Source organism: Pongo abelii, chromosome 1 (assembly GCF_028885655.2).
Source record: "Pongo abelii isolate AG06213 chromosome 1, NHGRI_mPonAbe1-v2.0_pri, whole genome shotgun sequence".
In the NCBI taxonomy this organism is placed as follows: Eukaryota; Metazoa; Chordata; class Mammalia; order Primates; family Hominidae; genus Pongo; species Pongo abelii.
Window position 1 is genome coordinate 138,301,086 of NC_071985.2, and position 26,059 is coordinate 138,327,144.

At 40.6% G+C, this 26,059-nt stretch overlaps 1 long non-coding RNA gene across 1 annotated transcript in view; it reads left to right on the forward strand.

The window, feature by feature from the left end:
- Positions 1–9,291, forward strand: part of LOC129049988 (uncharacterized) — a 34,929-nt gene extending 25,638 nt beyond the window's left edge. The window contains exons 3-4 of the long non-coding RNA XR_008513459.2: positions 4,385–4,567; positions 6,247–9,291. This is a non-coding gene — a long non-coding RNA (uncharacterized LOC129049988). The remainder of the gene's footprint in view (positions 1–4,384; positions 4,568–6,246) is intronic.
- Positions 9,292–26,059: the final 16,768 nt, after the last annotated feature.

The window sequence follows — 26,059 nt, forward strand, 5'->3', positions numbered from 1 at the left end:
ACAAATGGAATCTTTTCATTTTAACAGCTGGCCCGGAGCCCTTTCTGTAGATCCAATTGAGCTCTATAATTTCCATGAGATCACATGCTTCTTCTGAGACCCATTCCTTTGCCAAATGGGCACAGGATCCTGTGGCCAGAGGGATAATTGGAAATGTGTGGGTCAGGCAGAAACCCATTTCTGATAAGACCAGCAGCTTGAACAGCCTGAATAAGACTTTCAAAATCAGGCAAGGAAACTTCTGCACCACCATCCCACTGTTCTCTTCTGTGACCTCAGGCCTGGATGTTGCCTGACAGCCCACCCACCACAGCACATTCCACCTGAAGCCACGGGGTCAGGGGATCTTAGCTTCCCCTGGCTGCCTGGGAAAACCTGTTTTCGTGTCATACCTGGGCATTTCCACTTTCTCAGGGGCAGGAGGCTGCCATGGTGGCAATGTTGATGGGCAACCTCTTCCTCCCTCTCTTCCCACTCCCCTGTATGAAGCATCTGGGCCTGCGTCTCATTGCCCTCCAGGAAGGCAGGCAGGAAAATAAAGGTGAGTGCAGGCCTGAGAAGAAGCGAGGCAGCCAGTAATGAAAAGGAGAATCAGTTCTCCTTCATGTTCCCCTTGGGTTTCCTTTCATGGCATTACTGAAATCAGGGTCAAGAGGCCATCTTGTTCCTAACCCAGAACAACCCACTTCAGAAGAGTGTAGGGACCCGGGAGGGTGACCACGTGCTCTCCCTTGGTGACCCCCACTGGCGATGTTGAGTCACTCTTTCCAACAGCCACCAAGCAGGCTCCCTTCTATCCTCTGCGGAGGTGAACCCCTGCTGGGCAGGGCCCCTCTACACTCAAGCCTGGCTAATAAAGGACCCCTAAACCCAGTGTGTGTGTGTGTGTGTGTGTTTTAACAGCTTTATTGAGATATAATTCATATACCATGCAATACACCCATTTAAAGTGTACATTCAATGACTTTTAGTATATTCACAGAATTGTGCAACTACCACTACTAATTCCAAACATTTTCATCACTCCAAAAAGAATTTCCTTAGTCATCCTTCCCCCAATCCTCCCAATTCCCAAGCCCTAGGCAATCACTAATCTACTTTCTGTCTCTGCAGTTATCAATTATGAGTATTTCACATAAATGGAATCGTACAACATGTGTCCTTTAGAAGGCTGGCTTCTTTTACTTAGCCTAATATCTTCAAGCTTTACCCATGTTGTAGCACATAGCAGTTCTTCATTCCTTTTTATGACTGAATAATATTCCAGTGTGTGGTTCTATCAGTCAATTTATCCATTCATCATGGACATTTGGATTGTGTTGACTTTTTGGCTATTATGAATAATTTTTTATGAACATTCACATACAAGTTTTTGTGTGGACATATGTTTTCATCTCTCTTGAGTGTATATCTAGGAGTGGAATTTCAGGATCATTGCTCACCCTGTTTAATTTCTGAGGAACCGTCAACCTGTTTTTCAAAATATGTTCCCAGTAGCAACGTATGGGGGTTCCAATTTCTTCACAGCCTCAATAACACTTGTTTATCATCTTTTTCTGATTATAGTCATCCTAGTGGGTGTGATGTGGTATCTCATTGTGTTTTTGATTTGCATTTTCTTGACGGCTTGAATCTTTGTTTTTCAGAACTTTAAACCTTTCATCTTTCAACCCAGTCTCCAGTTCTTTGCTCATTTTGTCAGTCTGAAAGAGGTGGAAACTCTTCCCTGGGCCATGACATTAGCTCCCTGAGCACCCTGAGAAATCTGGGGTCTGTTTTGGCATTTTTTGAGATTTCTCACCAATAAAACCTTGTCAACTACTATTCTTTGAAATTCTCTGAACTCTTTGAGATTTTCACGTATCTATTTACAAAAGGGATTTTTCAATAAATTAATAGCATAAAAAGGGGGTACTGTTCTAAATTTAAAAAGGCATTAGAGACACAAACTAATGTAATGTGTACACTGTAGTTATATCATGATTTGAGCAAACTGACAGTGAAAAGACATTTTGGGGGCAATCTAAGAAAAGGCAAAAGTATTAGATGATACTAAAGAACTGTCGCTAATTATGTTAGGTATGATGGTGTTGCAATTATATAAGAAAATCTCCATATTTTAAGAGATATCTACTGATATCCCTGAAGTAGAGATAAAATGACATGTCTGAAGTTTGTTTTAAACTACATCAGCAAAGGAAAAAGATGAAGCATAGATGGTACAGTTTGAACAATGGGATATGGAGGTTCACTCTACTTTTCTCTCTATTTCATATATGCTTGAAATTTGTCATAATAATAATAACTATGGAGACAATCCTAAAATTTTAACGTAAGTTGAAAAACTACAAAATATCTGGGTCCCAGGCTACAGAATGTCATTCATTTACATTCAGTTAAAATATTTTTAGGTTTGTACTTAAAAAGTAACAAAACTGATTCAAACATATCTTATATATTGTATTTTAACTTAAAAGATTGTTCGTGGCTGGGCACAGTGGCTCATGCCTGTAATTGAAGCACTTTGGGAGGCCAAGGCAGGCAGATCATTTGAGGTCAGGAGTTTGAGACCAGCCTGGCCAACATGGTGAAACCACGTTTATACTAAAAATACAAAAAAATTAGCTGGGCATAGTGGTGCATGCCCCTAATCCCAGCTACTGGAGAGGCTGAGGCAGGAGAATCACTTGAACCTGGTAGACAGAGGTTGCAGTGAGCTGAGATTGCACCAGTGCACTCCAGCCTGGACAACAGAGTGAGAATTCATCTCAAAAAAAGAAAAAAAAGATTAGTCAATGTTTTGATGTTAAGACTTTTTTTCTTTCAGTGTGAGTCCTTCTGATTGGCATTTGTGTTTTGTTTTTGGGTTTTATAAACTACAGATACACTGTCTTATTTATAATTTTTTGTTTTGGCTTCTTCAAAGGGAAATAAGAATATATAGACACTATAGGACTGAGTGTAGAATCTTTCTACGTTTTTTATTATTTTTCATCAAACACCACCACTTACTTCAAACATCAAAACTGACTGCAAATATTTTTAGAAATTTACCTTCATTTGCCCCTTAATTTAGTTTTCTTTTTATATAACCAATAGATCTCTTTTTGCACTTGTATTTCATTGGTTTATTTGATACTCAAGTAAATTACATGGTTACAATTAAAGGACTGTTGCCATAAACAGGCTTGGGGACAAGTGCAGCTGTTCCCTGGTAAGCATATAGCTCATATAGCTCAGCTGGTGGGAGCTAAAGCATAGGGTGTGGGCTTCATGCTGAGAGGCATTGGCCAGCACATTTTACAGGGAGATGAAAAATACTATGGTTTGAATGTATATGTCCCTCCAAAATTTATGTGTTAGAACTTAGCCCCCCAAATTAAGATAGTATTAAAAAGTGGCACCTTTGGCAGAGTGCTCACAGATGGGATTAGAACCCTTATAAAAGAGCTTGAGGGAGAGAGACCACCCCTTTTGTCCCTCTGCCATGTGAAGACACAGCAACCAGGAGCCACCCTGGAAGCAGAGAACAGTATCTCACCAAACACCAAATCTGCTGGCACCATGGTCTTGAGCTTCCCAGCCTTCAGACTGTGGGAAATAAATTTCTATTATTTATAAATCACCCAGTCTAAGGTATTTTGTTACAGCTGCAAGAATGGACAAAGACAGAATATAGTAGGCTAAAAGGAGATCCATTTAAAAAGCTTCTTCTCTGCTTGGAACAGTGTTAGTTGACTAAATTTTTCATCTTCCATCAAGTTATTTGAGTGACAGGTAGCTGGCCAACAACTTCTTTGATTGAAGCTGGAGTCTTCAACATGGTGCTGCAGACAGTGGTTCATTCTACCCACGGGACTGTGGTCAGGACCCAGGAGGCACCAAACCTGGGAAAAGGGAGCTGGGAGATGAGTTAAGGAGGGCGAGTTACTTAATCAAGTAATGTTGGCTGTTGCTCTTTCCAGAGATTAAAGTTGTTCAAATGGTTCCCACAGCAAATTTATGCAGAGAATGGGGGCCAGCAGCTAAAACCCAAGCCTTCTGGACTCCACTGCAGCCTTTTCTTCAAACTCAGCTGGTCTCCCTGGGGTGAGGCTCGGGGTGGATGAGTGTTTGCTTCCCTCTTCCAGGTAGTTTGGCAGCCATCTCCTTGCAGAACATGATGTGCTCTTGTGGGAGCAAAAGAAGGGATGATTATGAATCACAGAGTATCAGAGTTGGAAGGGGCCTTAGTGACCTTTACTCCCACTGTCCCATTTTGCAGATGAAGAGATTGTGGTCCAGATAAGAGGTTATGGCTTTTCACCAACTTGACCACCACACTGTGTATGTTCAGCAGACATAGATATGCTATTATGTATTAATTCCAAACTTCTGCTCCCAGTTTTCTGAAGCTCAGAGGGACACCTTGTATTGCTGGATGATAAAAACAGGAGCAAAGCGACGAAGTGCCGACAAGGCAACAACAGAACATGAGAGATTCACTGCTGTGTGGGAAGAGATCTTCAGTGACCATGTAGCCTGAAGCTCTCATTTTGTCATCGAGGGACACCAAAACTCAGAGCAGGTTAGTGACTGAATTATCTAATGCATGAGCTAGGTAGGACAAGCAAATGAATTTTAAAATGCTGGAAAATCATCAGTTGAAATACATTGCACCTGGGCTGCTAAGAGCCCCAGATTGGCTGGGTTCGTTTTATCTCATGCATCTCCTCACCAGTGCCTAGTACAGATACATAGTAGGTTCTTGATAAATGTTCTTTAAATAAATTATGAAGATCATCATTCAAGTTAACATAGCATAAGGCAAAATATATATGCCATAAGGAGACTAAAGGTAGTCAAGACCATAGTTGGTTGAAAGGGTAGGAAAGGCTTTGGGGTGGGACTTGAAAATGAGTGGGATTTTGAAGGTTGGGTTAGGGGAGCGGTAGATGGGAAGATCATGTTCTCGTAGAGGGAACAGTGAGCATGATAAGGAGGCAGAGGGCAGGTGACCCTGGAGTTTGGGGAACTTTGGGACGTCTGATTGGCCACAGAATAGCATTGGAGCAGGGGAGCAGGGTGGTGGGCTTGTCACCGAGGGCCCAGAACTCTCTGTCCTTAATTCTTCAGGAGGTTCTGGAGAGGTTTATAGTTTTGAGGAGGAGAAGGACATACATGACCCATTCTTGGCAACAAGACGTTGCAGGACGCTGATATTCAGTTCGGACGCAGGAATTTTCCCCACTTCATCCAAATGCCCTGGCTCTGGCTCTGTGAAGAGGTCAGAAAAACACTGGGGACTGTCTTTCTTCGGAAATACTTTTGGACCATCGAAGTTTTCAGGGAGATAAACATCCTTAGGACGTTTCTGGTGGTCCAGGCCCATCTGGCAGAGGAAGTACAAAGATACATGAAGATTAGGCACACTGGAGGGGGATGTTTGCTAAACATTCTTCATTCTTCAGAAAGGTTCAGGCTCAGTTCAACTTTGGGGGTGAGGCTTGATCTAATGTTGATTTTATCAGCACCTGTTTGCTCCAAGACTGCAGAAGAAAGATTGTTTGTATTCCTTCTTATGGTGCTGCTGGAGGAAACAACAATGACCATTTATTGGGTGTGTCCTATTACATCCTCTGTTAGGCATTTATGTATACTTTTTTTTTTTTTTTAATTGAGACAGAGTCTTGCTCTGTCGCCCAGGCTGGAGTGCAGTGGCGCAATCTAGGCTTACTGCAACCTCTGCTTCCCAGGGTTAAGCGATTCTCCCGCCTCAGCCTCCCGAGTAGCTGGGATTGCAGGCACCCGCCATCATGCCCGGCTAATTTTTGTATTTTTGTAGAACGGGGTTTCACCACTTTGCCCAGGCTGGTCTTGAACTCCTGACCTCAGGTGATCCGCCCGCCTGGGCCTCCCAAACAGTTATATATACTTCCACTCGTCTTTTCACAATTTTGACAGGTAGTTTTAGAGGTGTGTGGTACCTATTGTTTTTGTCTGTCCACAAAGCTTTTCCGTTCCCCTGATATTTGTGGCCATGTGACCTGGGGCTGGCCAATCATAATCACTCATCCCCTGGCCACAGTGATTGGACCAGGGAGTGGGCACGGGACCCAATCTGCACCAATCCCGGTCCTTTCCTGAGACTGATCCCTTGATGCAGAGAAAGAGAAGTACTTTCTGCCCGGGTTGGTACACTGAGGCTGCCCAGATTGCATGACAGTTGTACTGCAGCTCAGTCCTGCTTCCTTTATTTTCTTACAGGTGTTGTTCCTGAGCACTGGCTTCAAAAACCTTGCTGCTCATTTATCTTGTCTCACGGTGGTCTCCCAGGGAACCAACCAAAGAGGAGGAGGAGGTGAATAGTGGTGGGGGTGGGTTGTTGACGTCTGACTTCAGAGAATTTTTCTTTCATCACACAATAAAATTAAAAAATAAAAAGACAAGGATTCGGGATGCCCTCGGAGTTCATCTATCATATTTTCAAAAGGAAATTTCAAGCCAGCTATCTTTCCATCAGCTGCCAGGAGTATTTTCTAGAATAGTTAAAGGGTGATTTTGTCTAAAACCTGGGGGTTGGCATAGGTGGCCTTTCAAGGAGGCTTCTAGCTTCAAGTTTCTGTCAATTATGCTTTGCACATCTAAGAGCTGTTTGGACTTGAGAATTTCAAAGAAATTGTCAATGTGCCAGGGTTGAGATTCAACGTCTTTTTGCTGAGTGGGCATTGATGAGAAATGCCTCTGAACTCGCAGGGGTGATGCAGCCCCCTGGCCAGCCTGCCAACTGTAGATACTCTCATTGCTCCAACGCTGACACGCTTGCTCTTTTTAGGTCTATTACGGGCAAATCTGTAGCAAGCATTCCAAAAGTTAAGACACTTTTAACTCTCTCCAGAGCAGCCAGAGATCCTCATAGCAAAGCCAGGTAACCCCAGGCGCCAGGGGCACCTTACACACTATCCCTGAGGGGCCGAGGGGGCTGAAATCAGCCTGCACTCTGCTTGCTAGCCGTGCGCTGGGACACTGTGTCCACTTGGAAGACTGGATGCCTTTCTCCAATTTCACGGTGACTACTTCCTCCCTGCCAAAAGCACACCTTCCCTCCAACTGAAGAAATAAAAGGAGCTTGGGGCCTCAGCATGAACGATTGCCAGGGGCTGGGACACACCTGTCATGGGCAGGTTTGTCCAGAGTTCACAGCACATAAAGACTTAATCTGCTTTCACATTAAATAGGCTGATCGGATACGACAACAATTTCCCACTGTTATTTGAATGGCAAACAGGATTTAGAGCACAAGAGAAGGAACTTTTTTGTATATACAACTTTTCATGCAGAAAGTTCACAGAGTTTACCTGTAATCTTAGCTCACAATCAGACAAAAAGATTAGAGCTGGGCATGTAGAGCTTATCAAAAAGCTTAGAGGGAGACCAAAGGAGGGCAAATGCAATTTTTTCTTTCCTTTCTTTTATGCCCATGTCAAAATGCACGCATTGGTCAACATCTTGAAAACTCTCCAGCGGAGGTAACTCTACCTTCCTGTACCTTCATGCCCGGCTTCTTCTACCATCCTGTACTACCTTCCTGTACTACAACAATTAGGTAGGTGCAAAAGTAATTGCAGTTTTTGTCTTTAAAAAAAAAAAAAAAGGCAAACACCGTAATTAAATTTGCACCAACCTAGTACTTGAGGACGATGATAGAACACTGCCAGAGGAGCACTGCAGCCCCAGCCTCGTGGCCAGAGCATCTTGGTCACTCCGAAGGGGCAAATAGGCCCTATGTAAGGAGCAGGGCAGGCCACTTCTGGTGAATTGCATACCTTGCAGTGAGACATGGGCTGAGGGTCCCGGGATTGGTGAGAAAGGTTAGCATGTTTGTGCCCCAAACCTTCAGCCTGAGGAGGACAGGAAGAACCTCTCTAGAAACACTAAAGTCAATGGGAAATGAACTGGGGCTTGAGTTATTTTCTGATCAATTTGATTTAAATATAATGTTAATAAAAAGAATACATAAAACTAATAGCGTGAATGACAGACCCAGTGGATATGACTTGCTTGGGCAATTTGAGTGACTCTGGCTTTGAGTTTAATATGGCTTTTATTGAAGAAATTTTTTTCTAATGCTAAAGAAAGAAGTAAATCACTAACACCTTAGCAACAGTGAGTTTGTCATCTGGAATCAGGGGAACAAGAGGAGAAGTCTGGGAGTTGTGTGGGAGTTAGGATGAGGGTCGACAGGAATCTGGAAGTGAAGGGGAAAGGCCTGATAAGGGAGTTTGTCCCCATCCTGCAAGCTCGACTTTTTCATGAACTTTTTCAGAGTTAAAAAAGCACACTATATTCAGTCCTAGCCTCTGTTTTGTAGCTGAAGTGTTGGGAAATGTGGATTTCCTTGTTTCTGCACAATAGGGGTGCCTCAGACCTCCAGACATAAACAATGCATCCCGCAGGCCAATGCTTCTGAGTCAGGTTTGGGCCACAGGATCCCACCAGAATCAAGGAACAGCCAGCCTTACTGAAAACCAAGCCACCCTGAGCAAATCCATTTTGAATTCCAAAGTTAATGTGAAGCACCTATGAAAATAAACATAGGCAGAAGCAACTGTTAGAGGGAACACAGTTGCTCTATTTTTTCTGTGGGGGCTAGATACCTAGAGGAAGCCCTCCTCCTGCAAACAGAATAGACAATAGGATCTGGAGAAAAGAGGAAACAAATCAGCCAGAGAATATGTAGATCTAGATTAGTTGGGCTTCTTGTGTTCCTAAATGTTTTTCTTCACAAAAGACCCTTGATCATGTGGCAGTCCATCTACCCGTCCATCTGCCCATCAATCTATCCATCCACTCATCCTTCCATCTATTCATTCATCATCCATTCATCCACGCATCTACTCATCTACCCGTCTCTCCATTTATCATCCAATTATTCATTAATCTATCCATCTATCCACTCATCTATTCACCTATGATCCACTCACCCATGTATCTATTCATCCACCCATCTATCCACCCATCATCCATTCATCCACCCATACATTCACTTATTCATCCAACTGTCTGCCCATTATCTACCCACCCATCCCCCCTACCTATCCCCCTACCCATCTACCTCTCCATCCATCCCCCAAACACTACTTGATACCCATTACATGTGCCAAGCTAAGGACAGCTGATCAAACATACTTATCTATTCACTGGGTGGGCAGGAAGTAGGGTATTCTCTTTGGTAAAGGAAATGGCTGACAGACATAATAAGGCCCAGTAAGATGCAGTAGAGCATAGAGATAAAAAACACAGGCTTCATTATGAGTCCGTCACTTTCTTGCTATGCAGGGAAGTTACCTAACTTCTCAGCACCTCAGTTCTGAGGTGAAGGAATAATAGTTCCTGCTTTACAGGGTCATGGTAGGAATTAAATGATTCAATGAAAGCTAAGTGCTTAGCACAGTGCCTGGCCCATATGATGTGCTCAATGAATTTTAGCTTGTGTTATTAAAAGTAGGACATCTGGAGAACCAGAGTGAATTATGTAATCTAAAGAGGCAGTGGGAAGGGGGTTTCTTAACCCATTTCCCATTTGCCCCGGAACACTTTCAGCTGCAGAGTTTACCCCAAGATAACTCACAGATTACAGTCCTAACTTTACCCCCAAAGTTTGCCACAGAATATTTCGCTTTTATTATTATTTTTGCATTGCTGTAGTATATTGACTTTGGAAACAAAATACATCATTCTATTTATAGCATTCTGTTTTTAGTAGTGGTATTTCCATCTATAAAATATAGTCATTCTTGATCACTGAAAATGTCAAATCCTAGAAAATGTAGCATTTCTACGCATGATGTTAATTCTGTGGTGAGCTTATGGCACTGAAATGGTGTGACAAGAAGGAGGTGACAATGTTGTCAATGTTCCACAATGATACTGTGATTGAAGTAAACAACAGAAATGGAAAGAAGACTAAGAAGTCATGTGTCATTGTGGATTATCACGAGAATGTGGGAGCAGTGGACTGGCTGATCAGATGCTCACTTCCTATCCAACTGAGCACAAAAGGCACAAGTTTTGGTCTAAGAAATTCTTTTTTGTTTATTTATTTATTTATTTTGAGATGGAATCTCGCTTTGTCGCCCAGGCTGGAGTGCAATGGCATGATCTTGGCTCACCGCAACCTCCGCCTCCTGGGTTTAAGTGGTTCTGCTGCCTCAGCCTCCCGAGTAGTTGGAATTACAGGCATGTGCCACCATGCCCAGCTAATTTTTGTATTTTTAGTAGAGACGTGGTTTCTCCACATTGGTCAGGCTGGTCTCTAACTCCGGACCTCAGGTGATCCACCTGCCTTGGCCTCCCAAAGTGCTGGGATTACAGGCGTAAGCCACCACGCCTGGCCTTAATTATACGTATACTTTTTTTTATTTTTGAGATGGGGGTCTTGCTCTGTCGCCCAGGCTGAAGTGCAGTGGTGCAATCTCGGCTCACTGCAACCTCCACCTTCCGGGTTCAAGTAATTCTCCTGCCTCAGCCTCCTGAATAGCTGGACCACAGGCGTGCGCCACCACACCCAGCCAATTTTTGTATTTTCAGTAGAGACAGGTTTTACAATGTTGGTCAGGTTGGTCTCGAACTCCTGACCTCAGGTGATCCACCCGCCTAGGCCTCCCAAAGTGCTGGGATTACAGGCATGAGCCATTGTGCCCAGCTGGTCTAAGGGATTCTTTTGCCACCCTCTAAACATTGCAGTGCTAAGCTCCTACAACCTGTTCTGGAAGGACAATCCTGAGCACACGATGAGCCATATAAACTTCAGACTGACGTTGAGTGAAAGAATGCTGGAAAAGCATCACAGGCCAGGGCAGCAACATCTTCAAGGTCGTCCGTGCTCTGATGCTGTCACACTTCTTCCCTGTCTGGAAGACATTTCCCCAAGAGCATACCACCAACATCAGGGAAACGGAATCCAGCTGGTCACTGCAAAGTTTGCTGGTGCACAATGATAAAGATGGCAAGAAGGTCTGGAGAGAAACACAATATTTTTGTGCAGAATGTGATGTTCTGCCTTTGTCCCATGCTTTGAAATTTACCACATGAAAAATAAAATTAAATACTGATCATCATATACATTTCTGTTATATTAGGATTAGAGACAAGTTCTGTTTAGAAATAACTCCAAGAACAGTTTTTATATTTTGTTTTCACATTGAAAAATCAGTCAGATTTGCTTCAGCTTCAAGGAGCGTGTTTATGTAAAATTAAATGAGTGCTGGCAGTGAGCTAGCTGCAGATTTTTTTTTCTAAATGGGATATAGGACAGAAAGTTGCGTTCCAGGGCATGACCAGGCTCTGGGTACTTTACAAATGCCCGGTGGCTTGGCATGGAGGGAATACATTGCTGGGGGAAGTTAAAACCTAGGGCTTTCTCGCCTGTTGTCTTCTTGTTCCCATTAAGTCCAGCAATGGCTCAGACCAATAGTGTAGCCAAAAAACAAAAGGCCCTGATGAGGAAAGCCAGGGGTTGGGAGACACCCCAGAAAAATAGAGCGGGGGAGGTCAGAAGACCTTGGAGGCAGAAATTCTGCAGGATACTGACAAGGGGCCAAACTGGCAGCCAAGAGAGGTAGCTAAGGCTCTGAGAGACAAGGCAAATGGAGCCCCTGAGCCTGAGGGGCCCTGGCTCTTCTCTATTAAATATTCCTCAAAGAAAGCAACTGATAAAGGGAGGTCAGGAGTGGCCACAGAAAAGACAAAGGCTGGGCCTAAGACGGAAGTTCCTACAATCAACATAGTGACTTCTGCCAACCCACTGGAATGTCTGGAAGAAATAGAGGCCCTAGTCAGGAATCAGGCATCTGATTGGAGATACGATCTGATATGGAGAGGCCAGATGATACTGTCCCTGGCAGGGGAGAGTGGTGACCGCCCTATAGACATCCCACAGGCTTTTTTGGCCAACTGGTAAGGGAGAATGCTGTGGTCAACAGGAGGATCTATCCAATCCTGGGAGAGGCTCTGGGAAGCATGAACAGAATGGGTGGAGGTGAGTGGGTCCCACCAAAGATGGGCAGCAAAGGCCCTGGGGCCACCTCAGTGGGATCTGCCATTAAACATCTCTGGGACTCTTTCTGTATATCTTGAAGGTGGAAGCTAAGTCTCTGAACACCCACTGTGGACAGCAGTGAGAACCACCACCTGGGGTGAGCTACCTTCATCTCTAGTGGTGGCATAAAGTCTGAGGAAGATTGGGGACCCAGAAAGAAGGAAAGAGAAATTGGAGAAGAATTCCTCCTTCTGGTCCTAAAACTCTGAACTGGGAGAGAGACAGGCTATGGGAGAAGATTGAGATGGATTAGAGAATTCCTCTTAAGGGCCTCTTCCCTACCCCCGCCCCCAAACATGGAAAGAAAGGAAGATCCTGATTTCCTTCAAGGGAAATTCTAGGCACCTAGCTAGTTCCCATAAGTAAATAAGCAACTTGATAAGCAAGAAGGTAACCATAGCTTAAAACAATAGCCAAGGAAGCTAGAATCACAGAATGTTTGGGTCCCCTACAAAAACTAAAGATAACATCTTACCATGTCTCTGAGTTGCTTCTCAGAAACTGGGACCCCCACCAAATGGATCTTCTTGCATGCAGACCTCAGATAGGGGGGAACTGGGGACTGAACTCAGCACTATTCTTTGTTCTAAATTTCTTTCTGAGAGGCCTGGAGGAAGTCATACCCAACCAGAGTAACATTCTTTTGTACTGACCCCAAATTTTTAAACAAAACTTCTCTTCTTTAACCAATTACAGAACATCTTTGAATCTAACTATGACCTGTAAGCCCCCTGCTTCAAGATCTCCCATGCTTTTAGGCCAAAATCAATATGTAACCTCCATGTATTGATTTATGGTTTTGTCTGTAACTTCTGCTTTACTGAAATTTATGCCTGCCTTTAAAAATCTTCACCTACAAGTCATATGGGGAAGGCTGGGACTTAAGCATTAGCTGCTCGATCCTCCTTGCCTGGTGCCCTGCAAATAAACACCTTCCTTTTTCCTGCTACAAACCTTGGTGTGGGTATCCGGTCTTACTGTGCTGAGCCAATGGACCCCAGTTTGGTTCTATAACAAGATAATGGTTATTTTCACACTTACACAGTAGAGAGCCTCACTGCGTTAGGAGCAGATACTCCTGAGGCAAGGCAGATCCTAAAGATGCTGGGATAAACTAGCTGAGTTTGTCTAGGATATGCCACATACATGGCACCCAGAGAATCCTACCTTGTCCTATAAGATGCATAAAGATGGGCTCAAATGCCAATTCAAAGACCTGTGGACAAGAAAAATCACCCCTACAATATCCACAAATTCTAAAAAGAGTTGCTTGCGGTCAGCCTTCGCTTTTGAGTTCCTGCTTCCACTGAATTAGTTCAGTTTCTGACTCAGCTCTTCAGTCTGTAGATGTTGTCTTTGTTTTACATCAAAGTGACCCACATGCGGGACTTGGCCTATTCACTTGACTTCCACTAAAAAAGCCACTTGTACTCAATGTGAATGCCGGTAAAGCAGACTGTCCTGAAGGGGTAAAGAAGCTGTGGAGATAGTTACATCAGAGCAGAGCAAATGACTTTGGAATCTGAAGCAGACCTCCTTGTTCTTAGCAGTTTTTTGGCCTCTCAACCACGTGGCTTGCCATCTTTCTTCTTTCTCCATCACTCCCCAATGAATCTTTTCTGTTCAAGTTCCACTGAATTCCAATTCAGAAAAGTTCAATTATCTTCTAATGAGCTTGTCTTCAGCTAAGTCATGATTCAGGGTCTCACCTTCTAACCCCAGATATTTATCAGGGTCTTTTCTTTAACAAAGACAGTCCTCTCTGAGAACAGGGTTATAATTTTTTCACTCCATTAAGCCTGAATGAAGGTTGTCTACAGAAGAGAAAGGATGCTGCTTTTCTTTGCTGACCTGGGAGGAGATAGACTTTTTTAGCCCCTGTGAAATCTGTGAAGGTGGTACAAGAAGCAAAGATTGAAGGATGAGGTCTTCATCCTTCCTCTACCTGGAGAAGTTTTCCTTGTGCTGGTGAGAGAAGTCATGTGCTTACTTTATCTTCTCCAAAGAGCAATGAATGACTTTGAACTGAGGTGGGTGCTCTTTCCAGAGCAGATGCTAATCAAAGCAGCCAACCCTAGTTCTGGAAGTCATCCTTGACAAGGCATTTCTTTTAGTAAAATTCAAACAAAACTTTGACCTTCACTGAGAAAAGGAAATGGAGTGGTTCAGAGTTATTGCTATGACTAGTGTCTTGCTAAGCTACCCTAGAAAAAGGGAAACGGACCACCTGTCCCCTCCATTCTTTGCCCACTCTAGGAAATACACAAAAGAATAGAAAGGACTTAACAGTTGTTTACTGGCCAAACAGTCTCTGTACTGAATACTTTGGATATATGATCAATCTAATCTTCAGAGAGAATCTTCAAAATTTCTCCAAGACATTTATCTCCATTGTATGTGTGAAAGGAAAAGAAAAACTCAGGATCTCAATTCACTATGCCAAAGGAAAAAAAATTAAGCTAAAAGGTGAGTCATGCAAGAAGCTGCCTTTCTTTTTGTTTCTAAGCAGATAGCTACAGATAAGAGGTTAAATATCTCCACAGGCAGTTAGTCTATGTTCACTTTATCTTATGAAAAGTGCCGATTTACTGAGCACAAGATGAATACATAATTGACTATTCCTCTACCTCCTCCTTTTCTCTTGCAACATAGGAATTACCATACCCTTCCTCTTTCCCCTCCAGTCCACTTTTTCCCTTTAAATATTGATGTCCTCAAAATCATCTTTGGAGAAAGGCACAGACCACAGACTATTTCTGTGGCTCTGTCTTTATTTCTTCTGGGCATGTCCTTAACCTTGACAAAATAAACTTCTAAATTGATTGATACCTGTCTCAGATACTTTTTAGCTTACAAATTGGCGGCCAACGGAAGGGACTCTGAGAGGAGGTGCCCCTGACCTTTGACAAATCTCCTACGAGTACTTGGTACCAGCTTAAGTTATCTTTGTTGCTCAAAGATAAGACAATTTTCTGAGGTCTGGGAGCTCCTCCCTCTGGAGAATCCCTGATCACCCCAAATTTGGTTGAGATCTAAGGTTTATTTTGAAGTACAACTACTTTTCTGGAGTTTTACTCACTTCCAACAAAAAAGGCAAGTTTTCCTGTTTCCATGACAATGGATGGCAGGCAACTCCTTTCTGGAGTTTCAGCTTGTATCCAACAGGGAAGGTGAGTTTGAGTCTTTTACTGCTTCTAAAATGGCAGAGAGCAGTATTGAGCCTGGGCACCACTCCTAGGTAAGTAGCTGAATTGGAGTTTTGTCTTGAAAATCCTGCTTAATGACTAAGAGTTAAGATTGACAACCAGCTGATCTTAATTTCCTCTTAACACTAAAGTGCTCAGTAATCGCATTGGTTTTGTTGTTGTTGTTGTTGTTTTGTTGTTTCGTTGTTGTTATTTTAGTCTTTCTCACATTGGATTTGACCAACTCTACCTGACTTGGTCAAATCCAAATGAGAATTTCAAGTTATGGTGAACAATGTTTTTGAATTGGCTAAAACTCCTCACAGCTGTGAAAAAGAAGAAAAAATCATACTCTTGGTTTTGTTAGCAGCAGCAAATCTACATGAGTATGCAGCAACTTGATTCTTGCCTCCTCAGAGGAAAGAATTCATCTGAGGGGCATAAAGCAGAATGAGAGACCACAGCAAGTTATAGAGCAAGAGTGAAAGTTTATTAAAAAGTATTAGAGCAGGAATGAAAGGAAGTAAAGTATACTTGGAAGAGGGCCAAGAGGACAACTTGAGAGATCCAAATGTAAACTTGGGTTTTTTATGTTGGCATGCTTCCGGGCTCTTGTGTCTCTTCTGCCCTGATTCTTCCTTTGAGATGGGATGTCCACATGTGCAGTGGCCTCCCAGAACTTGGGAGGGGCCCCAGGCACAGTGTGTTTGCCGAAGTTTTGCGCATGCTCACTTGAGGCGTTGTTCCCTTACCAGTAGAGTGTTCCTAGAGGAAGGTCATATCCCAGTTAAACTCTGACATTTTGCTTCTTAGCATGCGCATGCTTGAGTCCACTCGCCCAGCTCCTGAGATCTACTGATAGCAGCTGATCACCAGCTTCAGGTGTTTTCTATCTATTGGGAGACCACCTTTCCCTGGTGCTGGCTGCGACCAATTGTTTTAGACAGACAGTTTAATAACTGCCTGACCATCACCGGACGGTCTCCTGGCAGTCCTGGTTGAGGAGTAGGGCACTGCCCTGCCTTGCTTATGTCTGCCTAACTACCTACTCAAACAGGTTCGCTGTTCACTTCCTTTCTTAAAAGATTATTCTTTTGTTTACTTTTCTTCCATTCTATTCCTCCTTCCCCTTTTGCCATCTTTGGTACCAAGCAAATTCAAAACAAAACAAAACATAGAGAAGGCTTCTAATCAGACCCCTTAAAGAACTCAGAATAAAGGTGCCACTCACCCTTTTTGGGGGTGTCCTGCTTTCTTTGTGGAGTTTCAAAAGTCATGAGCAGATTTTTCTCAGGTCTAAAGCTCTGCTTTCTTGTATTGCATTACCTGACATCTTTGTCTTTGGTGGGGATACCAGAGATTACCTTGTACTGTGAGAGAATTTGGCCTTGGTGTGTGTAATGGTGGCAGAGAACCACAATCTTAGGGATGGCTAAGGACAGTTTATAAGAAATGGTCATTACTACAGGGGGCTACTTATTTCTTTGTACATTTAAATTAAGAAAATTGCACATGCTTTCTTGGACCTATTCCTTAAAGAGATCTACCATAAAGCTAGTAATCTAATCAAGCTAAATTGAAAATAACACCTATCAAACCGAGTCACTTTAATAAAATTCTTTGCAAAGGAAATTTACATCTTTACAGGAAATCTCCACTTAGTAAGAGCTTCTGGGTCCCTACAATGGCTTGAAGTTCACATAACAGACATTGCCTTTGTTTAGATCTAAGTGTGTGCGTTTGAGATGTACATTTTCTACCTTGTTTCGCCTAAGTCATGTCTTTGAGATGCAAATTTACAGTTGCCTCATTAACAATTGTTCAGGACATAGAACAGATAATCATGAGATTAACAGTCTAAAATAGAGAAAAGTTTTGAAAACAGGCAAATGAGAACTTTTAAATCTGTAAGATCTGCCTCTGTCTGGGTGTCTATTATGTCTATATTTTCCTATGTCTCATGTGGAAATAATATTTCACTATCAATTATGTGAAAGAGCTCTCATTAATTGGCTTAAAGAAAAGTCAGTGTTCATTAACTTAATAGAGGCTAGCTCAGAGGCTTTTCAGTTCACATGACTTTAGTAATCTTTGGTAAGATTAATTTGGTAAATTTAGTCTCAAAATCCTCTCCAATAATTTAAAATCTTAAAGTCATGTTAAGTTAAATTAAGTAATCCTAAGTTTTTTACTGGGAATTAGAGTTACTAAAAGTTAGATTAGTAGGATAGTATGATGTGTTTTTGGTGAAGTTTATAAAAACATGAGGATGTGGTTTTTGCTTAAGAAAATGTAAATTTTTTTTCTAGTTCAGAGGACCTTTCTACTGATGTTGAGAGAAAAACCGTGTTCACATCCAGCTGTTTTTTGGTAAACTGGTTAAGTTTGTATTGGTATCTCATGGCTAGAGTTCTGAAGTAAAAGCTATAGGATCTTTATTTGTATGAGTGTGTGTGTGCTTAGGTGTGTTTATGTGTACCTACATGTGTATTGTTATGTTTATGGTCACAAGGTACCAAACTGGCTTAAAAATAAAGGAAAACTCACAAATTCAGTAAATAAGCCCAGTTGCTTTTCAAGTTAATGTGACTTAAATAGAGTTTTAATAAATAAACTGGCTTTAAAATTATTGGTAAAATAAAATTAGAAATGTCTTCAGAATCACCAACATACATTATTGTTTAGATTTATTGGTCAAGCAATTTTATATTTTTTTCTCTTAAATACTATAAGGTGTCAAGATTTGGCATGAGGGTTGTAAAGCTATAAATGTAGCCCAAAAGAGAATTATCTTTGTGTAACTTTTCGATAAATAAAGCATTTAATATTGTTGGTTTAATGAAAATAGCTAAATCCTGAGTTATTGAAAAAAAAAACCCAAAACATTTATTTAACCTTAATATTCTTACTTAAGTAAACACCTGAAATTCATAGCCTATAAAAATTGTTAACAGGGAAGTAACTCTAAATGATGACCATCACAGTTTTCATATGTAATCTAGATCAACTATTTAAACAAATTAAATAGGCAAATGTAATAGAATAAATGCTTTTAAATAAACTTGTCATATAATTTAGAACCTAAAGTTAAATTAAATAATATATATTAATTAAATACCTGGGTCATTTCCAATTTTTTAAATAAAAATTATAGAAAATCATTTTTCTAAAAAACAATGTGTTCTTATTAAAAGGAAACAATTTTTGTCTAATTCAAAGGTTATTTAAAGATTGTTTATAAAACAAGCTAAAAGGAACCAGTAAATAAGAGAGCTGTAAAGAAAGTTATACATATAAAGAGATATTTGGGGTAAGAAAGATTAAAAGGAAAATCATTTTATATGAGAAAGGATCTTTTATGGTAAATGTTTTGACCTAAAATAAAATAACTGGTTATTTAAGAAAGAGTGATATTTAGGATAAGACAGGAAGCCTAAGCATGTCATAAATGTTTGTGCAAGTTGAAATAAGGGTTATAAAAAGAGAATTTATGAAAAAGAACTTTATGTGATCAAATTGGCTATAATTAAAAGGAAATTATAATATTCTTTCTAGAGGTTGGGCTTTGATATTTAACAATACACTAATAAACTAAAGGGTTGGTTGGAACAAATTTATCTGAAGGTATTGATTCAATCTTAATAAAATTATAAGAGCTTTTAACTTTTTTAACCCAAAAGTTCAACTTTTATTGCATGTCATTGTTTTCAGTTTTCTCTCTCCTTTGAGAAGGCCTGAGACAATAATGTTCTCCTTCAACTTTTTCATCAGCTCTTGTAATTTTTTCCCTCAGGTTCTAACTTCCATTGTGTCCTGATACTAAAAATGTTTTATCTAAATGGTCTAAAGGAAATATTTTCTTCCAATATAACATTCTGTGCTCTTGGCTTTAAATTCTTCTATGAAATTGAAAACTTTCACTTATGACCCAGGACCTACTCTTCCTATGTCTAACTAATGCAAGTCCTAGGAAAACTGAGATTTAAAAACATTAAGGTTATTATATCCGTGTAACTTACTGTGTTGCTTTTGAAGTCCTGTGCTGTTAAGTTACGGGGCTTTTACTTTTGGATCTAGAGAGGACTCCAGATCCTGTTAAATCTTAAACACTGACAGCAGTTAAAGCCTCATTTGCCAACCCAGGAGAAGACGACTATCAAAATAAACTGTTCATGAGACGCAGAGCCAGAAATTAGAACTATTTAACCCTTCTAGGCCCCGGGACTACCACAGAAGAGATAGGCACATGAGATTGTAGGGCTGATTTTGAGAAATAAAATTAGTTTAAAGTTTCTCTGTGAATTAAACATTAATATCAACGTTACATGGATACAAGACCAGCATCAGGGCCCCTGTGTCAGATTAACAAGATTTTCTTGGAGTATTAACTAACACTTTAATTTAAAAAATTGTAAAATGTTATAAAAAAGTTTATAGAAATTATATGTTATAGTCAAGTGATTAAAATTTAATAGATGTGTCTATAAGATTTGTGAGACATTTAATTGGCCTCATACTCTCTTTATCAGGGCTTATTGTTTGGGGAAGTAAGTCACCTCTCTCAAATAATAAAGGTTTTTGACTTTTTTTGAAATCTTTGAGTTATCACTTTGGCTAAATGAATGACTGATTTTATAATGACCTGTGATCCTATTTTGTGATATCAAGTGTTTAAACTTTAGATATTTGGCAAACTTTCCAAAATCATATTCTAAATTCAGTCCTTTTGACCTTATTAATGTTTTGATATTAGGTCTCATGAAGTCCAAAAGAAATGTATTTGGTTTATTTGGTACAATAAAATAATAAAGGAAGCATTGTCAGATATAAAATGGTATTTAATCTTCTCTGGATTATATTTAAATAAATGTGCTATTATTGTTTGTTCCAAAATTATATGAGAATCCTGTGATTCTGATATGTCTTAGTATATGTTATCAGTAGTAGTAATTATGATGATTATGTAAAACTTTTGTATGCCACAGAAGTAAACAATTTTTTTGCCAATTGTGTCTTTAACCATGACTATTCTAAGATTTTTGTCATCTATGATTGTTTTACTTTGATCCTTTTTTTTTTTTTTTTTTGAGACAGAGTTCACTCTTGTTGCCCAGGCTGGAGTGCAATGGCATGATCTCAGCTCACCACAACCTCTGCCTCCCAGGTTCAAGCGCTTCTCCTGCCTCAGCCTCCCAAGTAGCTGGGATTACAGGCATGCACCACCATGCCCGGCTAATTTTGTATTTTTAGTAGAGACAGGGTTTCTCCATATTGGTCAGGCTGGTCTCGAACTCCCAACCTCAGGCGATCCACCCACCTCGGCCTCCCGAAGTGCTGGGATTACAGGTGTGAGCCACCATGCCCGGCCTACTTTGATCCTTTTATAGGGCAGTTTATAATCAGCTGTAGAATTCTGAGGAGTACTCTTAGATATAGGCTTCTGGTAAATTGAGAGATTGTGCCATTGGAATAGAGAAAAACTTCCAGGACTCTCAGGGAGGTCTGATGTATTCATGAGGATTGTTGATCCAATATCGAGCAGAACAGGAGTTAATTGAATGGACTGAACTAACTGAAGATTGAAATAATCTTTTACGACTTTTTGTTTAAAACATTTGCTGATTCTTTTTGTTTTGTTTTTCAAAGTCAAGAAAATGTTCTCTTCTTTTAAGCTATTTGTAGCTTTTAATAACTGAGTAAAGTATGCACTTATGAACAAAATTAAAAACATATCCTTTCTCTCAACCTAATTTCTCCAAAATTTGGAAACTATTTTTTGAGTATTCTTAATTTATGACAATATAATTATTTGCATAAGTTCAATAAGGATCTGTTTTCTTTTATAAGAGGGCATAATTGGAGATACTGGTTGTTTTACCAAGGCTTTGACTGAAATGGCATTTTCAGATTGCCTTGAGAAAAGGAGGCTGACCTACAGAGCTGATAAAAGCCCCTTGAAAAACTGGCTTTATACATTGTTCTTTACAGGGTCCTGACCTGTGGTAAGTGAAGAATATCACTTTCTGGCAGGCCTAGGAACCCCAAGTTTTCTTGCCACCTCAAAAAGAGAGAAATTCACCCAATTCACACAGGTATCTGCAGGCTGGGCTCAAGGCTTTTAAGAAGGTCTAATCTTAGACTCCTTATGAAAAAGGTTTCAGCAAAGCCAATTTAAAAAAAGAGAGAGAGACCGCCTATATGACAAGTGATTATTCTTGCTGCAATTTATGCAAATAATTAAGGCAAGTATAATAGAACTAAATCTTATTTTACAAATAAATTGGTCCTACTACGATTTTGTCTTTAATAAAATTGGGGAATTGGAGAGAGAAAAGTTATGTTTCCAAATAAACTGTGTACACCTGTTATTAGATTCTAACCTTGCCTAAGGCTTTTTAGTTTTTATTATTTTCTACAATTTGAACTGAATTCTAAAATTTTTTCTGGCTACAAGTCTCCAAAATAATGTTTTCAATGTTTCCTTCTTTTCCTTTTTTCCTCATTTTTCCTGATTTGAAAATCACGAAAATCTAAGCTGTGCTTTTTTAAATGCCATACAAACTGAAGCCAGACAACTTAAACTTTGGAAGAAAATAATAGCATCCTATTTATATACATAAAACACTTTCATACCTGCCTACTGATGTATGGACTTCAGAGTAATATGGCCTATATCAGGTTTCCAGGATTGTTCTCCTTTTTTGTTTGTTTGTTGTTTTCTTTCTCTCTTCCCTCTCCTGTGTTTTTTTTCCTCTGTGGGATGTAAGACTTCACAACTTACTAAAGGTGAGCTTGCCTAACAACTTGGGACCTATCCGTCTGGGAATAAACTGTCCTTGCCATGAGACATCAGATAAAACCCAATACCAGAGGCTCACTTTCTTCTAAAATGCTTTCTCTGAAAGCTTTTAAAAAGAAAAGGGTGGAGAAATGTGAAAGGAAAATAAAAATTCGAGATCTCAATTCAGTATGCCAAAGGAAAAAAATTAAGCTGAAAGCTGAGTTATGAAAGAAGCTGACTTTCCTTTTGTTCCTAAGCAGATAGCTACAGATAAGAGGTTAAATATCTCCACAGAGTTACTCTGTGTTAGCCTTGTCTTATGAAAAGTGCCAATTTACTGAGCAAAAAACAAATACATAATTGACTATCCCCCTATCTGTTCCTTTTCTCTTGAATTACCATACCCTCCCTTGGATTACCATACCCTCTCTCTTTCCCCTCCAGCCCACTTTTCCCCTTTAAATATTGAAGCCCTCAAAATCATCTTTGGAGAAAGGCCTGTGACTCTGTCTTTATTTCTTCCGCAAATGTCCTTAACCTTGACAAAATAAATTGATTGAGACCTGTCTCAGATACTTTTTTGTTTACATAAGGATGAAGAAACTGAGACTTGGAGAGGCAAATGGACATTTGCAAAATCTTAAAGCCAGTGAAAGGTAGAGGCTGACTTAAACCCAGTTCACCCTCCTCCAAATCTCAATGGTTTTCTACTGTTATGCAAATCCCCTCCTCTCACACGGCCCCAGCATTCCATAGTGGCTGCATGTACAAGCGAGACTAGCAGAGGAAAATGCCACAGGACTGAAGGATGCAGAAAGGAACAATGACACTGAGATCTGGGGAGGGGCTCTGTAACTACAGTCTTTGTGTCTTTAGTTCTTAGTTTTCCTTTGGTTCTTGGTAAAGCACCTTTGGAAAAACTCTAATCTGTCTCAGCTGAACAATGGGCAAAGATACTTTGTTCTTGTCTTGTCCTGCCCCTGTTCCTTTTCCTTTAACATCCCATAGAGTCACAAGTGGGAGCAGAGCTGGAAGAACTCAGGGAATGATGGCCCTCACCCTAGGTACACCTTCAAGCCAGGCACTATGCTAGAATTTATAAACTCATTTACTCCTCCCAGCAACATTTTGAGGTATTGTTGATTGGCCTTATTTTCTAGGTAAAGAGGTTAAGAAAAATGAACAACTCAATGATTAATCATATAGCTAGTCTATACCCTCTGTTATCTCTGAACACTTTTCATTAGAGCTGTTAATGCCCTCTAGCCTTTATTATAATTATCACATATAATTATGCCTTTCTCCTCAAAATTATCTGTTGGAGTCATCTTATAGTAGAGTCTTTACAGAACACAAAGCATTCAATCACTTTATTTCAGACAGCAACCTTCTTTTTGATGAACATATGTTAGTCTTAAACCATCTAAAGTAATGCTAATGTGGAATCTTATGGAAGACTACTGGTAATACAGGAAAAAAAGTGGCAAAGAAATCTCACACATTTGGCAATTATTCCTGAGGATCTGACCTCTCAGTTGTTGAGTGTTGGAGGTCACGGTAAACAAACCATATAAAGATCATATTAAAAGTCAACATTACTAATATACCATACTTGAAGGATATGTGGTTATTGTCTCATGTGTCCGTGTGAAGAGGCCACCAAACAGGCTTTTTTTTTAAATTTTATTTTATTATTATTATACTTTAAGTTTTAGGGTACATGTGCACAACGTGCAGGTTAGTTACATATAGTTACATATGTATACATGTGCCATGTTGGTGTGCTGCACCCATTAACTCATCATTTAGCATTAGGTATATCTCCTAATGCTATCCCTCCCCCCTCCCCCCACCCCACACAACAGTCCCCGGTGTGTGATGTTCCCTTTCCTGTGTCCATGTGTTCTTATTGTTCAATTCCCACCTATGAGTGAGAACATGCGGTGTTTGGTTTTTTGTCCTTGCAATAGTTTGCTGAGAATGATGGTTTCCAGCTTCATCCATGTCCCTACAAAGGATCTGAACTCACTGTTTTTTGTGGCTGCATAGAAACAGGCTTTGTGTGAGCAAAAAGGCTGTTTATTTCACCTGGGTGCAGGTGGGCTGAGTCTGAAAAGACAGTCAGCAAAGAGTGGTGGGATTATCATTAGTTTTTATAGGTTTTGGGATAGGCGGTGGAGTTAAGACCAGTGTTTTGGGGGCACGGGGTAGATCTCACAAAGTACATTCTCAAGGGTGGGGAGAATTACAAAGAACCTTCTTAAAGGTGGGGAGAATTACAAAGAATCTTCTTAAGGGTTGGGGAGATTACAAAGTACATTTATCAGTTAGGGTGGGGCAGAAACAAATCACAATGGTGGAATGTCATCAGTTGAGGCTATTTTCACTTCTTTTGTGGATCTTCAGTTGCTTCAGGCCATCTGGATGTATACGTGCAGGTCATTGGGGATATGATGGCTTAGCTCGGGCTCAGAGGCCTGACAGTTATCTTATGAGATCACAAACAGGGAAAAAACTATCATGGCATGAGGTACAATTTTCAATGACAACGTCATATTTAGATTCAAGAAGTGCTGAATCTCAAGCAATCCAGATGAATATGAAGATGCTGTGTTCTGAAAAATGGGCTTGAAGACTGGCCGTGGGGAACGTCAAAACACTGATATCAAAAGTGCACTGGAAGAATTTGATTAAAAGTATTGCATTGTCAGTGGGTAAAGGCAGTATTTCTGCATTAGAAACATGATTTTTTTTTTTTTTTTTTGTGACGGAGTCTCACTCTGTCAACCAGACTGGAGTGCAGTGGCACTGTGTCAGCTCACTGCAACCTCCATCTCCTGGGTTCAAGCAATTCTTCTGCCTCAGCCTCCTGAGTAGCTGGGATTACAGGTCCCCACCACCATGTCTGGCTAATTTTTAAAAAAATATTTTTAGTAGAGACGGGGTTTCACCATGTTGGCCAGGCTGGTCTCGACCTCCTGACCTCAGGTGACCCGTCTGCTTTGGCCTCCCAAAGTCCTGGGATTACAGGCGTGAGCCACTGTGCCCAGCTGTGATTTTTAAATATATAATGAAAACTCAACATTTTAATCAAGATTTACAAATTAATGAATAGCATGTGATTTTACCTGTAAGTAATTAAAATAACACATTATTATGCACAGACATTTGTCTATTTCATTAACATCCTGATATATTTTAATATCAATAAATATAAAAGTAAAAACCTTTTCTTAAGAGTTCATTTAGCAAATGAGGATGCTGTAATATTTGGAGTCACTCACATGTGGTACTTAGTCTTATATCCACTATTCCACTCTCATGGAAGTGATGACTATGTGTTCACTCACACATAGTTCAGACTAGCATACAGTCTGTCCTCAATCAACGTGTGTTGAGTGTTGCTGTCATTTCAGAGATAAAGAAATACAGACTCCAATGAGTTAGGAGACTTGGCCAAAGCACACAGCAAATAATGAGCAGAGTTGGTTCTGTGAGTTTTCTGACCTCCTGGCCAGAGTATAAGCCACTACATCCAGCTAGAGCGCAAGGAATCATTTCCTCCTACCCCGCTGGGAGGATAGCCTCATCACAGGGCAAAGACTACAAAGCTTGTAAGCCATGAATGATATCTAGAGACATGTGTTATGTCTGGATCTGGCCACTGCTCAGGACAACTTCGTCCATGTAAGTTTGGCCTTTTGCTAATTTGTTATCAGTTCATGGTAGCTGGCAAGCAAAATTGGCAATATTTGATCACTTGGCTTAGTAATACTATTTTTTTTCCATTTCAAATATTATCTCTTTTTGTCTCACATTCTTTTCAACACATGATAGCAGCAGCTCACACTGCTGATGCAACACAGGTGAAGAGCCCCTCCCCCTCCCCCACCTGTGGGCCGATCCCACCATGTGGTTCCCAACGCCATCCCAGGAACTCTTTGGAGGGGAGAAGCCCAGTGGAAACTTTTTCAGATGTGTGGTGATGTAAGAAATACTAGGAAAAGGGTTTTG